General features: G+C 56.8%; 1 protein-coding gene across 3 annotated transcripts in view; it reads left to right on the top strand.

Annotated features, from left to right (window-relative positions):
- PACS1 (phosphofurin acidic cluster sorting protein 1) overlaps positions 1-12,752 on the top strand; it is a 1,571,500-nt gene that overhangs the window by 1,466,347 nt on the left and 92,401 nt on the right. The window lies entirely within an intron of this gene.

The following is a 12,752-nucleotide window of genomic DNA, read 5'->3' as shown; positions in this document are numbered from 1 at the left end:
GGCACACACAGATGTAACAAACATCCTTTTATACCCCTGCAGGACCCCTACCCAACGTCTCCGGACAGGAGGGTCCACACCACCAACAGAAGAGGCCCACAGTGATGACAGCACCTCTGTCCAACTGGATCTAGATGAACAGCCCGGCCCATCGGGGACCTCTGGACAGTCGGTTCCCCTCACACAGTCACAGGCCACCACAGACCTTCCCCTCTCTGGAAACACCAGCACAGCACCCACCCAGCGGGCCCATACCTCTGTCCCCAGGACACGTCAATCAGCAGTGTGTCCACCACTACAGGGAACCCAGGCTAACCCACCACCCCAACAACAACAGGGACCTGGGGGCAGTGGCAGTGGGCAAACGGTCCAGGGGACGGAGGCACAGGAGCACAGGGGAACTGGGAGGGCTGCTGTGCGACAGGGGGCGGACAGGCCAAGGGAGCCCACTCTCCACGAGGCCCTCTCCAACATCATGGGAGCATACCACCATTCCCAGGAGACGATGGCAACGGTACTGGCCAAGTTTCAGGAGACCCAGCGGCTGCAGGAGGAACAGTATTTGGGCTTCAGGGAGGAACTCAGATCCATAAATTCCACCCTGGGCACCATCGTGGGGGTGCTGAAGGAAGTACTCAACATCAGGAGGGACACTGTGGCACAACAAGGGGCCCCTGACACTATCCTGGACGATGAACTGCCCACCGCCTCCGCCGGCGCTAGTGGACAGGAGGCACCGCCACAGGACCACCACACCAGCACCCCACCCCCTGCAGAGGGAGAACCACCCCGCAAACGGTCCCTGAGATCCAGGACAAAGACAGAGAATGATGCCAAGACCCCCGCCAAGAAATGAGACCACCCTGAATGTCATCCTTCTGTCCCACTTTGTCACCCTGTCCATCCTCAAACTGCCCCAGCTCCACTTCCTATGCCCATTTGGGCAATGCACCTGTGAGAATAATAGACTGGACTCTGCCATGGACATTCCTCCACCATCACCCCTCACCATTTTACAACCCTCTCCAATATTGAGCACTTAAATAAACACCCTTGAAGCACAAAACAATCTGGAGTCAGTCTGTGATTTCAAAATAGTGTATTAGCAATTACAGTGTCAAAATGCTCTTTCAAATGTAATGTCAACATACCTATGTCACACAGCTCTAGTCCATGAGGAAAAAAAGCAGATGTCACACAGTGGGACCCACATCTGTGAAATCGTAAGGGAAAGTGACAACTAGTGACCATACACTGGGTGAGAACGACAGACAGTAGAGAGGTAGAAGTGTTAAAGTACATGTAGTAAGCAGGTTTGTATTCTTACCTGTGTCTCACTGGAAATATTGCAGGATCACTGAGTTCCTGTTGTCGATGTCCTCTTCTTCTGCTTCCTCGTCTTCACTGTCCACAGGCTCCAGAGCTGCAACAACACTGCCATCTGGACCATCCTCCTGCAGAAAAGGCACCTATCGTCGCAAAGCTAAGTTGTGAAGCATACAGCAGGCCATGATGATCTGGCACACCTTCTTTGGTGAGTAGAATAGGGATCCACCTGTCATATGGAGGCACCTGAACCTGGCCTTCAGGAGGCTGAAAGTCCGCTCTATAATCCTCCTAGTTTGCACATGGGCTTCATTGTAGCGTTCCTCTGCCCTTGTCCTGGGATTTCTCACTGGGGTCAGTAGCCATGACAGGTTGGGGTAACCAGAGTCACCTGCAAATGGCGAGGGACAACTGTTAGACACACACTAAGCTGTATGGATATACCCAGACAACCATTCCCACTGACTTGCTTCCAGGTGCTCACCTAATTAGCCACACACGGTGCCTCTGGAGTTGACCCATCACATAAGGGATGCTGCTATTCCGCAGGATGTAAGCGTCATGCACTGAGCCAGGGAATTTGGCATTCACATGGGAGATGTACTGGTCTGCCAAACACACCATCTGCACATTCATGGAATGGTAACCCTTCCGGTTTCTGTACACCTGTTCTCTCCTGCAGGGGGGTACCAAAGCCACATGTGTCCCATCAATGGCACCTATGATGTTGGGGATATGTCCCAGGGCATAGAAGTCACCTTTCACTGTAGGCAAATCCTCCACCTGAGGGAAAACGATATGGCTCCGCATGTGTTTCAGCAGGGCAGACAGCACTCTGGACAACACGTAGGAATACATAGGCTGGGACATCCCTGATGCTATGGCCACTGTTGTTTGAAATTACCCATTTGCAAGGAAATGGAGTACTGACAGCACCTGCACTTGAGGGAGGATTCCTGTGGGATGGCGGATAGCTGACATCAGGTCCGGCTCCAGCTGGGCACACAGTTCCAGGATTGTGGCACTATAAAGCCTGTAGGTGATGATCAAATGTCTTTCCTCCATTGTCGACAGATGCACCAGCGGTCTGTACACCGGAGGATGCCGCCATCTCCTCACATGTCCCTGCTGACGGTGCCTATGAAGGACAACAGCGAGCACAGAGTCAACCAACTCAGAGGTACGTACACAGAGCTTACACAGTACAGGGATCATAATCCAAAATTTGGCCTGTATGAGTGTTGAGGCAAGGCCTAGGTATGTGTGACGCAGTTCAAAATTAAGCCATGTGGGCCCCTGAAATGGTAGCTGCCTGACCTGTAAAGTGGGACAATGGGATGTGAGGTAACAGCGCTGGTGTTGTACACAGTCGCGGTAGGCGGTCGAAGACCGCGGCGCAATTCTGCATTGGTTAACATTGGACCCTATGGGTCCCAGGAGCCAATGATGATGTACGCCGGCGGTGACGGTACGCACCGCCGCGGACATGACTGCCATTTTCTGTCTGTTCAATCACTCGATACCTGATCTTCGACAGGAGAGGACCGACTCTGCAAGTGCTGCTGTTACCTCGGTCTGGAAGAGACAATGGCTCGTGCGTCTGGGTGAAAGGGCCCCTACCTTCACATCGGAGGAGTTGGAGAAACTCGTGGATGGGGTCCTCCCCCAGTACACGCTATTCTACGGTCCTCCAGACAAACAGGTAAGTACACTGGGAGCATGCTGTATGGGCTATGCCTTTGTGGAGTGGGGTGGATGAAAGTTGGGGGCTGGGGGGAGATTGAGGCGTGTATGAAAAGACGGTGAGTGCATGTGCCACATGGCAAGGGTAGGGATGGGGGCCAATGACTGTGACGGTGCAGTTGGTAATAACTTACTTTTCCCCCTGTACAATTCATGTAGGTCACCGCCCACCAGAAAAAGGATATTTGGCGTTCCATCGCCAAGGACGTCCGGACCCTGGGGGTCTACCACAGACGCTAAGAGATGGGAGGACATTCGCTGCTGGAGCAAGAAGACGGCGGAGGCCCTGCTGGCGATGGCCTCCCAACGTGGGAGGGGTGCCCGTCGCACCATGACTCCCCATGTTCAGGATCCTGGCGGTGGCGTACCCGGAGTGGGATGGGCGCTTTAGCGCATCACAGCAGCCACAAGGGGGTGAGTACACTCTCATTCTGCTGATTTTCCGCGCAGTGGAGGTGTCTGGGTGGGGGAGGTGGGCTGTGGGATTCCCTAGGCCAGGGCGAGTGTGCTAGTTAGGTCCCCTTGTTCTGGCAGACCCTGTGGCACCCCACCCCACCTGTGTACAGTGCCAAGTACACCTAGTCAGGCTCCTGTGTCATCCATGTGTGCAGATGTCGGCCATAGCCTTGTAGGCCATGTCCCAGGGATTGAACATTGGAGCCCAAGTGCGCGGCGTAGTGCAGGGGGCTTCTGTGTTTGTCGTGTCTGCCAACGGTCGCGGTAATGCATGCACTCAACATGTCTTTCTTCTGTCGTCCCCCCCCTTTTTGTGGTCTCCCTGTTCTTGTGTGCATTAGCATCATCAGGCGGAGGAGCAGTGGCACCCGAGCAGGAGGGAGCTGCATCCCACATGGCCCTGGAGGGCGACACAACGGACTCGGAGTTCACCAGTGGGACGGAGGGCGAGGGGAGCTCCACGGCGGGGACAGGAGCTGACACCAGTGATACAGACTCGTCCTCTGATGGGAGCTGCCTTGTGGTAGCAGCAACATCTGTGCCCACCGCATCTACAGGTACAGCCGCCACCCCCCCTACCAGCACTGCCCTCCCAGCAGCCCCTCAGCCTTTGCCCCGTGCCCACTCACCCAGGAGGGTGGGCATCATCTTTGCCCCAGGCACCTCAGGCCCTGCCCCAGTCACCCCTGCTGCCCTCAGTGAGGAGGCCATTGACCTCAGGTCCCTCACTGTTGGGCAGTCTACCATTTTGAATGCCATCCAGGGTGTAGAAAGGCAGTTGCAACAAACAAATGCATTCCTGGAGGGCATTCATTCTGGTCAGGCGGCCCTTCAGCGAGCTTTTAAGACTCTGGCCTCATCACTGATGGCAGCCATTGTCCCTGTCTCTAGCCTCCCCCCTCCAACTTCCTCCACCCAGACCCAATCCCCTCTACCTCAGCCTATCCCAAGCACACCTTCAGACCAGCATGCACACACAAGGGAAGCTCAGGCAAACATAAGCACCACACATCCCACAGGCACTCACGCAAGCATCACACACATGCAGACACACCAACATCCACTGCCTCCACTGTGTTCCCCTCCTCCTCCTCGCCCTCCTCCCTCCCAGTCTCGCCTACACTCACACCTGCATGCACTACATCTACAGCCACTACTTCCATCACCAGCACACACACCACCACACCCCGCTCACGTGCAGTCACCACCCCCACTGCCATTCACACGTCCCCTGTGTCCTCTCCCAGTGTGTCTGTGACGCCACCTCCCAAGATACACAAACGCAGGCACACACCCACCCAACAGCCATCCACCTCACGACAGCCTCCAGCGCATGCACCTTCACCCAAAGTCACCAAACGAACACCTACAACCACAACCTCTTCCTCCACTCCCAAACCCCCTCCAGCTACCCGTCCCAGTGTTTCCAAGAAACTTTTCCTGTCCAACCTTGACCTCTTTCCCTCACCTCCCCCACCCCGTCCGTCTCCTAGGGCCCGACTCTCCAGGTCCCAACCTAGCACCTCAGCCACAACATCTCTGGGACCATTGGTGCCTGTAGTCATCGGAGTCTGGAGTGCACCGGCCACCAGGGCAGCCAGTGTGGCACAGAGCCACAGCACGGACAGTCCCCCACCTGTGAAGCATCAAAAGTTGTCCAGTGCCCGGCGGGAGAGGGGGAAGACTCCAGCCACCAAAGCCGCTCCCAGAGGTACAGGTGGGAGTGTGGAGTCAGTTGCGACACCTTCCAAGGTGGGGAAGGGCCACAAGAACGTCAGCAAGTCTGGGAAGAGCAGCACGGCGGAGAAGACCGCCATCATCCCTGCTGCCCAAGAGGCCACCGCCATCATCCCCGCTGCTCAGGAGGCCCACGCCAGCACCAGCCCGGCTGCCCATGAGGTCCCCGCCAACACCAGACCCTGCTTCCCAGGAGGCCCACGCCAGCACCTGCCCTGCTTCCCAGGAGGCCCACGCCAGCACCTGCCCTGCTTCCCAGGAGGCCCACGCCAGCACCTGCCCTGCTTCCCAGGAGGCCCACGCCAGCACCAGCCCAGCTGCCCAGGAGGCCACCGCCATCACCAGCCCAGCTGCCCAGGAGGCCACCGCCATCACCAGCCCAGCTGCCCAGGAGGTCCCGCCAGCACCAGCCCTGCTGCCCAGGAGGCAACCGCCAGCACCAGCCCTGCTGCCCAGGAGGCCACCGCCAGCACCACCCTGCTGCCCAGGAGGCCACCGCCATCACCAGCCCAGCTGCCCAGGAGGCCACCGCCAGCACCAGCCCTGCTGCCCAGGAGGCCACCGCCAGCACCAGCCCTGCTGCCCAGGAGGCCACCGCCAGCACCAGCCCTGCTGCCCAGGAGGCCACCGCCAGCACCAGCCCTGCTGCCCAGGAGGCCAGCACCAGCCCTGCTGCCCAGGAGGCCACCGCCAGCACCAGCCCCTGCTGCCCAGGAGGCCACCGCCAGCACCAGCCCTGCTGCCCAGGAGGCCACCGCCAGCTGCCAGCACCAGCCCCGCTGCCCAGGAGGCCACCGCCAGCACCAGCCCCGCTGGGCCATGAAGGACCGCCAGCACCAGCCCCACTGGGCCATGAAGGACTGCCAGCACCAGCCCCACTGGGCTAGGCAGGACCGCCAGCACCAGCCCCGCTGGGCCAGGCAGGACCGCCAGCACCAGCCCCGCTGGGCCAGGCAGGACCGCCAGCACCAGCCCCGCTGGGCCAGGCAGGACCGCCAGCACCAGCCCCGCTGGGCCAGGCAGGACCGCCAGCACCAGCCCCGCTGGGCCAGGCAGGACCGCCAGCACCATCCCCGCTGGCCAGACAGGACCGCCAGCACCAGCCCCGCTGGGCCAGACAGGACCGCCAGCAGCTGAGTCACTGCCAAGGATCCCGCCGCCGCAAGCACCGCTGAATAGGACACCGCCGCCACAAGCACGGCTGAACAGGACACCGCCGCCACAAGCACGGCTGAACAGGACACCGCCGCCACAAGCACGGCTGAACAGGACACCGCCGCCACAAGCACCGCTGAACAGGACACCGCCGCCACAAGCACCGCTGAACAGGACACCGGCACCACAAGCACCGCTGAACAGGACACCGGCACCACAAGCACTGCTGAACAGTACTCCGCCGCCACAAGCACCGCTGAACAGGACACCGCCACAACAAGTTCCGCTGCCAAGGACACCGCCGCAACAAGCACGGCTGCCAAGGACACCGCCGCCACAAGCACCGCTGAACAGGACACCGCCGCACAAGCACCGCTGGCCCATGAGCGCCAAGGGCACTGACGCTACTGAGTCCGTCACGAGCAGGATGAAGCACTCTGGGCACAAAGTCCCCTCCAGAACCAGTGGAGAAAGGCATCCACTACCTCAGTCATTGGCAGGATGAAGCACTCTGAGCAGAAAGCCCCCTCCAGAACCAGTGGAGTATCACATCCACTACCTCAGTCCCTGGCAGGATGAAGCAATCTGGGCACAAAGCCCCCTCCAGAACCAGTGGAGAATCACATCCACTACCTCAGTCCTTGGCAGGATGAAGCACTCTGGGCACAAAGCCCCCTCCAGAACCAGTGGAGTATCACATCCACTACCTCAGTCCTTGGCAGGATGAAGCACTCTGGGCACAAAGCCCTCCAGAACCAGTGGAGAAAGGCTTCCACTACCTCAGTCCTTGGCAGGATGAAGCACTCTGGGCACAAAGCCCGCTCCAGAACCAGTGGAGTATCACATCCACTACCTCAGTCCTTGGCAGGATGAAGCACTCTGAGCACAAAGCCCCCTCCAGAACCAGTGGAGAAAGGCATCCACTACCTCAGTCCTTGGCAGGATGAAGCAGTCTGGGCACAAAGCCCGCTCCAGAACCAGTAGAAACTGTTATCCACTTGAGAGACTGTGGCTTTGTACTCCCCAGGATTGAACAGTGGGTGACAGAACCAGTGGAGAAAGGCATCCACTACCTCAGTCCTTGGCAGGATGAAGCACTCTGGGCACAAAGCCCGCTCCAGAACCAGTAGAAACTGTTATCCACTTGAGAGACTGTGGCTTTGTACTCCCCAGGATTGAACAGTGGGTGAGCCACCCACTGTAGAGATTTGAGAGACTGTGGCTTTGCACTCCTCAGGATAAAGCAGTGGGCAACCCACCCACTGTAGAGACTTGAGAGAACTGTGGCTTTGCACTCCCCAGGATAAAATAGTGGGCAAACCACCCACTGTAGAGACTTGAGAGACTGTGGCTTTGCACTCCCCAGGATTGAACAGTGGGCAACCCACCCACTGTAGAGACTGTGGCTTTGCACTCCCCAGGATTGGACAGTAGGCATGTGGCCCCCTCGTGGATTTGGCGCTGTGCACTCAACCGACTGAGGTACGCCCCCCCCCCCTTTCCCTTCCCCCTGAGGTGCCTGTTTTATTGCTATCTGGTGCCCCTGCAGTGTTCTCTCTGTCATGTTCGGGGATTGAGTGCGGGCCTCGCCCATGCCGTGTGGGCCCAGTGTTCCACGGACTTCAATGGAGCACTACCTGGACTACTATTCTTGGTGTATATATTTGTTTATAGTGTATATATATTTTTGCGTCCTGGATTTTAATATATTACAATGGTTACACTCATTTGCTTTTGTCTTTGCATTCTTCTGGGGGGTTTGGGGGTGTGTAACTGTAATGTGTCATGCTGTATTAGTGTGTGTGTTGTAGTGGGTGAGGGTGGGGGTGGGGGTGGGGGTGTTGCGTGTGTGTGTCCGTTTTTTCCCTCCCCTTTGTCGTAGGTACAGTACTCACCGATGTCTTCGCCGCCGGCGCTTGTGCTCCTGGTAGAGGAGCAAGAAGATGAGGGCTGGCAGGATCTGGAGCTCGGGTTCCATGGCGTCCTGATTCCTCGTGGGGTGTGTAGAGGTGAGTGTTTTCCCTTCGGAGCCCTTATTCCACCGCGTTTTTGTCCGCGGTGAATCCGCCCCAGAAAAGGTGGCGGTTTTGTAGGTAGTGATACTGTGGGCAGTACATTGTCCTCCGCCTGTCTGTTGTTGGTGACCGCCAAGCTGTTTGTTTGTACCGCCGTGGCGGTCAGAGTGTTTAAGTGGCTCTCTATGTTGGCAGTTTCCGCCACGGTCGTAATTGCAAATGTTTTACCGCCGGCCTGTTGAACACGGACCGCCAGGGTTGTAATGACCACCATTGCTCGAACTCTCACAAATGCGAGATCTATTGCATTGCAAATACCTGTTTTCTGATGGATACAACTACCTGTGGATTCCTCACCTAATGAATACTCCCATGGCGCCAGCATTCAACGGAAATCTTCTTCCTAGTCTCTGCACGTCGACGAGGACGTCACTCTAGCCCACGCGACACCGTCTGACGTCATACAGGCAATAAGAGGTCCTCGCCGACGTCAGTTCCCTTTTTTCCGTGCATTCAAAACGGTTGTCTTCGAGGGAGCAACTGTTACTTTTGTGGTTACAGTGTATTTTTGCTGCGTAGTCCTTTTCTGCAGTAATAATGTCGCAGAGAAAGTCGGGTTTCAAGCCTTGTCAAGAGTGTGGGGGCAAGATGTCAGTTACAGATCCTCACTCCGACTGCCTTTGGTGTTTGAGCTCCGACCACGACGTCTCAACTTGCGATTCATGCCAGCACATGAATCCGAAGGCCCTCAAGGAACGTGAGGCTAAGTTGTTTATGGCGAAATCGAAGAAAGAAAAGCATCACAAGAAGTCTTCTTCGCCAAGGCATCGGCGTCATCGAGACTCCCGGCGCCGTAGAGATTCACGGCGCCGTTCAAGCAAGGAGAATCGTTCCAGGTCGCCTTCGGATCAGCGCCGGAGGACTTGGGAGGTCAGTCCCACGGTCACGCCGCATCCGTCGACGCCATTGCCCTCTCCGGCGTCACCGACTTCACCTGGGCAGGCGTCGGTGATTGAAGTGATGCAGCCTCTTGTGTTGTCTCCGGCGTCGCAGACGTCGAGGCCGGCGTCGGGGTCGCCTTCGATACAGGCACCCCAGTATCCGTTTTTTTCCACCCCTGGAGCCGATAGTACCGCATTCCTAAATGCGATGTATACCATCTTCCAACAGATGGCTCCAGGGGGTGCTCCGGCTGGTCCTTTGGCCTTTTCATTGGGTGATCCTGCGCCTCTACAGCCGGCACCCTTTATGCCCTTTCTCCCTTTTGAGAACGTGTGCTCGGCGCCGGTGTCGGTCCCGGTGGCCGCTCCGGTGGCTTCAGAGGGATTGGCCCCGGAGATTTCCATCCCGTCGACGTCGGGATTTCGTCCTGTGACTCCGGTGGGTCCATCTGCTCCAAGTTCTCTTCGTCCTGCTCTTTCATCGGCGTCGAAGTTGCCTGTGGCGCCGGACGCGGCGTCGGTTGCTTCTGGGGATCGGCGCCGATCTTCGACTTCGGCGGAGGCCATGTCGACTCCGCGTATCGAGCAGAGGCTACATTCGAGGAGACGGGCTCTTCGTCTATTGGAAGAGCAGGAGTACCAACGAGTCCTGGAGGAAGGAGAACTGGAGGACTCTGGTGATGGACTGCATGGTCTGGATACAGCCAGTGGGCTGGACACTTCCCCTGAGTGGGATCTTTCGTCTCCAGGGGAATATACGGAGGAGGCGGCTTCCTTTCACGCTGTAGTACGGAAGGCAGCTAACTTTCTGGACCTGCCTTTGCCGGTGGCAGAGGCGAAGCAGAATCTTCTAACGGAGGTGCTACATCCGGCCTCTGCTGCAGCGGAGCCTCTCTTGCCGTTTAATGAGCCTTTGCTTGATCCGGTGCTAGAGGTGTGGAAGAGGCCAGTTTCTTCCTCAGCGGTTCATAGGGCTGTGGCCAGGAGGTATCGAGCTGCGCCATCTGACCCTGGCTTTCTTTCTAGACACCCTACACCGGAGAGCTTGGTGGTGCAAGCCTCCTGTTCATCAAAATCAGCGCCTGGATCTTTCCCGACGGTGCCTGGAGATAGGGACTCGAAAAAGCTGGATGCGCAGTCCAAGAATTTTTTTTTATCCTGCAGTCTGGCGTTGAAGGCCACCAACGCAACTTGCATTCTGGGGAGATACATCCATGCTCTTATGGATGACATTTCGTCATCATTTACGGAGCTTCCCCAGGGTCTTTTGGATGTTGTTTCGGACGCCCAGGCTGCCGCGACCCAGATTATTCAGTCTGGGCTGGACACGACCGACTCGGTGGCTAGGGCAATGGGCACGGCTGTGGTGGCAAGGAGACAGGCCTGGCTCCGTAATTCGGGGTTTTCTGCGGGTGTGCAGTCAACCCTATTGGACCTCCCGTTTGATGGGGACAAACTGTTTGGGGCCAAGGCAGATTCGGCCTTGGAGCGATTTAAGGAGAGCAGGGCCACAGCCAAATCGTTAGGGCTCCAAGCTCCTTCTTCCTCGGCCTCTTCCAGATTTTTCAGGAGGTTTCGTGGATTTGGCCGTGGCTCTTCCTCCTCTTCCTTTCGGGGGAGATTCCAGCAACCTGCCTCTTCCCATCCCTATAGATCTTTTAGAGGGAGAGGTAGGGCCCGCACCAGAGGAGCCTCTCAGCAGCACTCTGCCTCTTCCTCGTCCTCTGGAGGGGTGCAGCAGGGAAAGCAGCCTTAGGCTTCCACCATTTCCCACTCACTCCTCTCCTGTAGGGGGAAGATTACGGCATTTTCTCCGCAAGTGGAAGACTATTACAACGGACACTTGGGTTCTCAGTATTGTGGGAAAAGGCTACAACCTTCCCTTTCGGGAGTTCCCGCCCCCCATCCCGCCTCGCCCATCTTATTGTTCAGAAGAACACCTCCTGTTGCTAGAACAGGAGGTACAAGTCCTCCTTTCAAAGGGCGCGGTGGAGTTGGTCCCAGAGCAGGAAAGGGGTCGAAGTTGTTACTCAAAGTATTTCCTGATTCCCAAGAAGGATGGTCGGTTGAGACCAATCTTGGATCTGAGGATCTTGAATTGGTTCCTCAAACAGGAAAAGTTCAAGATGCTGACCCTAGCTCAGGTGCTTTTGGCGTTGAACAAGGAAGATTGGATGGTGTCTGTCGACTTGCAGGATGCTTACTTTCATATCCCGATACTCAAGTCACACAGGAAGTATCTCCGGTTTGTGGTAGGATCGCAGCACTATCAGTTTGCGGTCCTTCCGTTTGGTCTTACTTCAGCACCTCGAGTCTTCACGAAGGTGATGTCGGTGGTTGCCGCAGAGCTCAGAAGGAAGGGGATAGCAGTATTTCCTTACTTGGACGACTGGTTGATCAAAGCCAAGTCTCCGGAGCTTGTGTCGCATCATCTGCAGTCAACGACTCAGTTGTTGTTCGACCTGGGCTTTTCGGTGAACGAGCCCAAATCTCACCTGGAGCCCTCTCAGCGCCTCCTGTTCATAGGGGCAGTACTGGATACAACATTGAGTCGAGCCTTTCCTCCGCCTCAGCGGATTCAAGATATTCAGGAATTGGTTCCAATGTTTCGAAGTGGAGCGGTAGTTCCAGTCCTCAAGGTCCTTCGTCTGCTCGGTCTGTTTGCCTCCTGCATTCTGTTGGTCACGCATGCTCGCTGGCACATGAGGGCTCTTCAGTGGTGCCTCCGAAGGCAGTGGTCTCAACACAAAGGAGATCTAGAAGGTGCTGTCAAGATCTCCAGAGATGCTGCTGTGGACTTGAAGTGGTGGATTGCGAGCAACAATCTTTCACAAGGAAAGCAGTTCGCACAGTCGCCACCAGTGGCCACGGTCATAACGGATGCTTCCACTCTAGGGTGGGGAGCTCATCTGGGGGATCTGGAGATCAAAGGCCTTTGGTCTCCAGAGGAACAGATGTTTCATATCAATCTGTTAGAGTTACGGGCTGTACGTCTGGCTCTCAAGGCCTTCCTCCCTTCCCTTCGTGGTCAGTCGGTACAGGTCCTGACGGACAATACTACCACGATGTGGTACATAAACAAACAGGGAGGAGTAGGGTCGTACCTTCTCTGCAGAGAAGCTCTTCGACTATGGTCCTGGGCAAAGGGCCATCAGATTTGCTTGGTAGCAAATCATCTGGCCGGGGTCTTGAATGTACGTGCGGACAGTCTCAGTCGCCAATTCTCGGCAGACCACGAGTGGCGTCTCCATCCAGATCAAGCCCGTTTGATCTTCCAAAGGTGGGGGTTTCCTCGGGTAGGTCTGTTTGCCACTCTGGAGAACGCGCATTGTCCGTTATTCTGCAGCCTCCAGTATCCGATGCAGGGAGCGTTGGGGGA

Source organism: Pleurodeles waltl, chromosome 9, assembly GCF_031143425.1.
Source record: "Pleurodeles waltl isolate 20211129_DDA chromosome 9, aPleWal1.hap1.20221129, whole genome shotgun sequence".
In the NCBI taxonomy this organism is placed as follows: Eukaryota; Metazoa; Chordata; class Amphibia; order Caudata; family Salamandridae; genus Pleurodeles; species Pleurodeles waltl.
The sequence above is the reverse complement of the archived record's forward strand: the minus strand, read 5'-3'. Positions and strand labels throughout refer to the sequence as shown.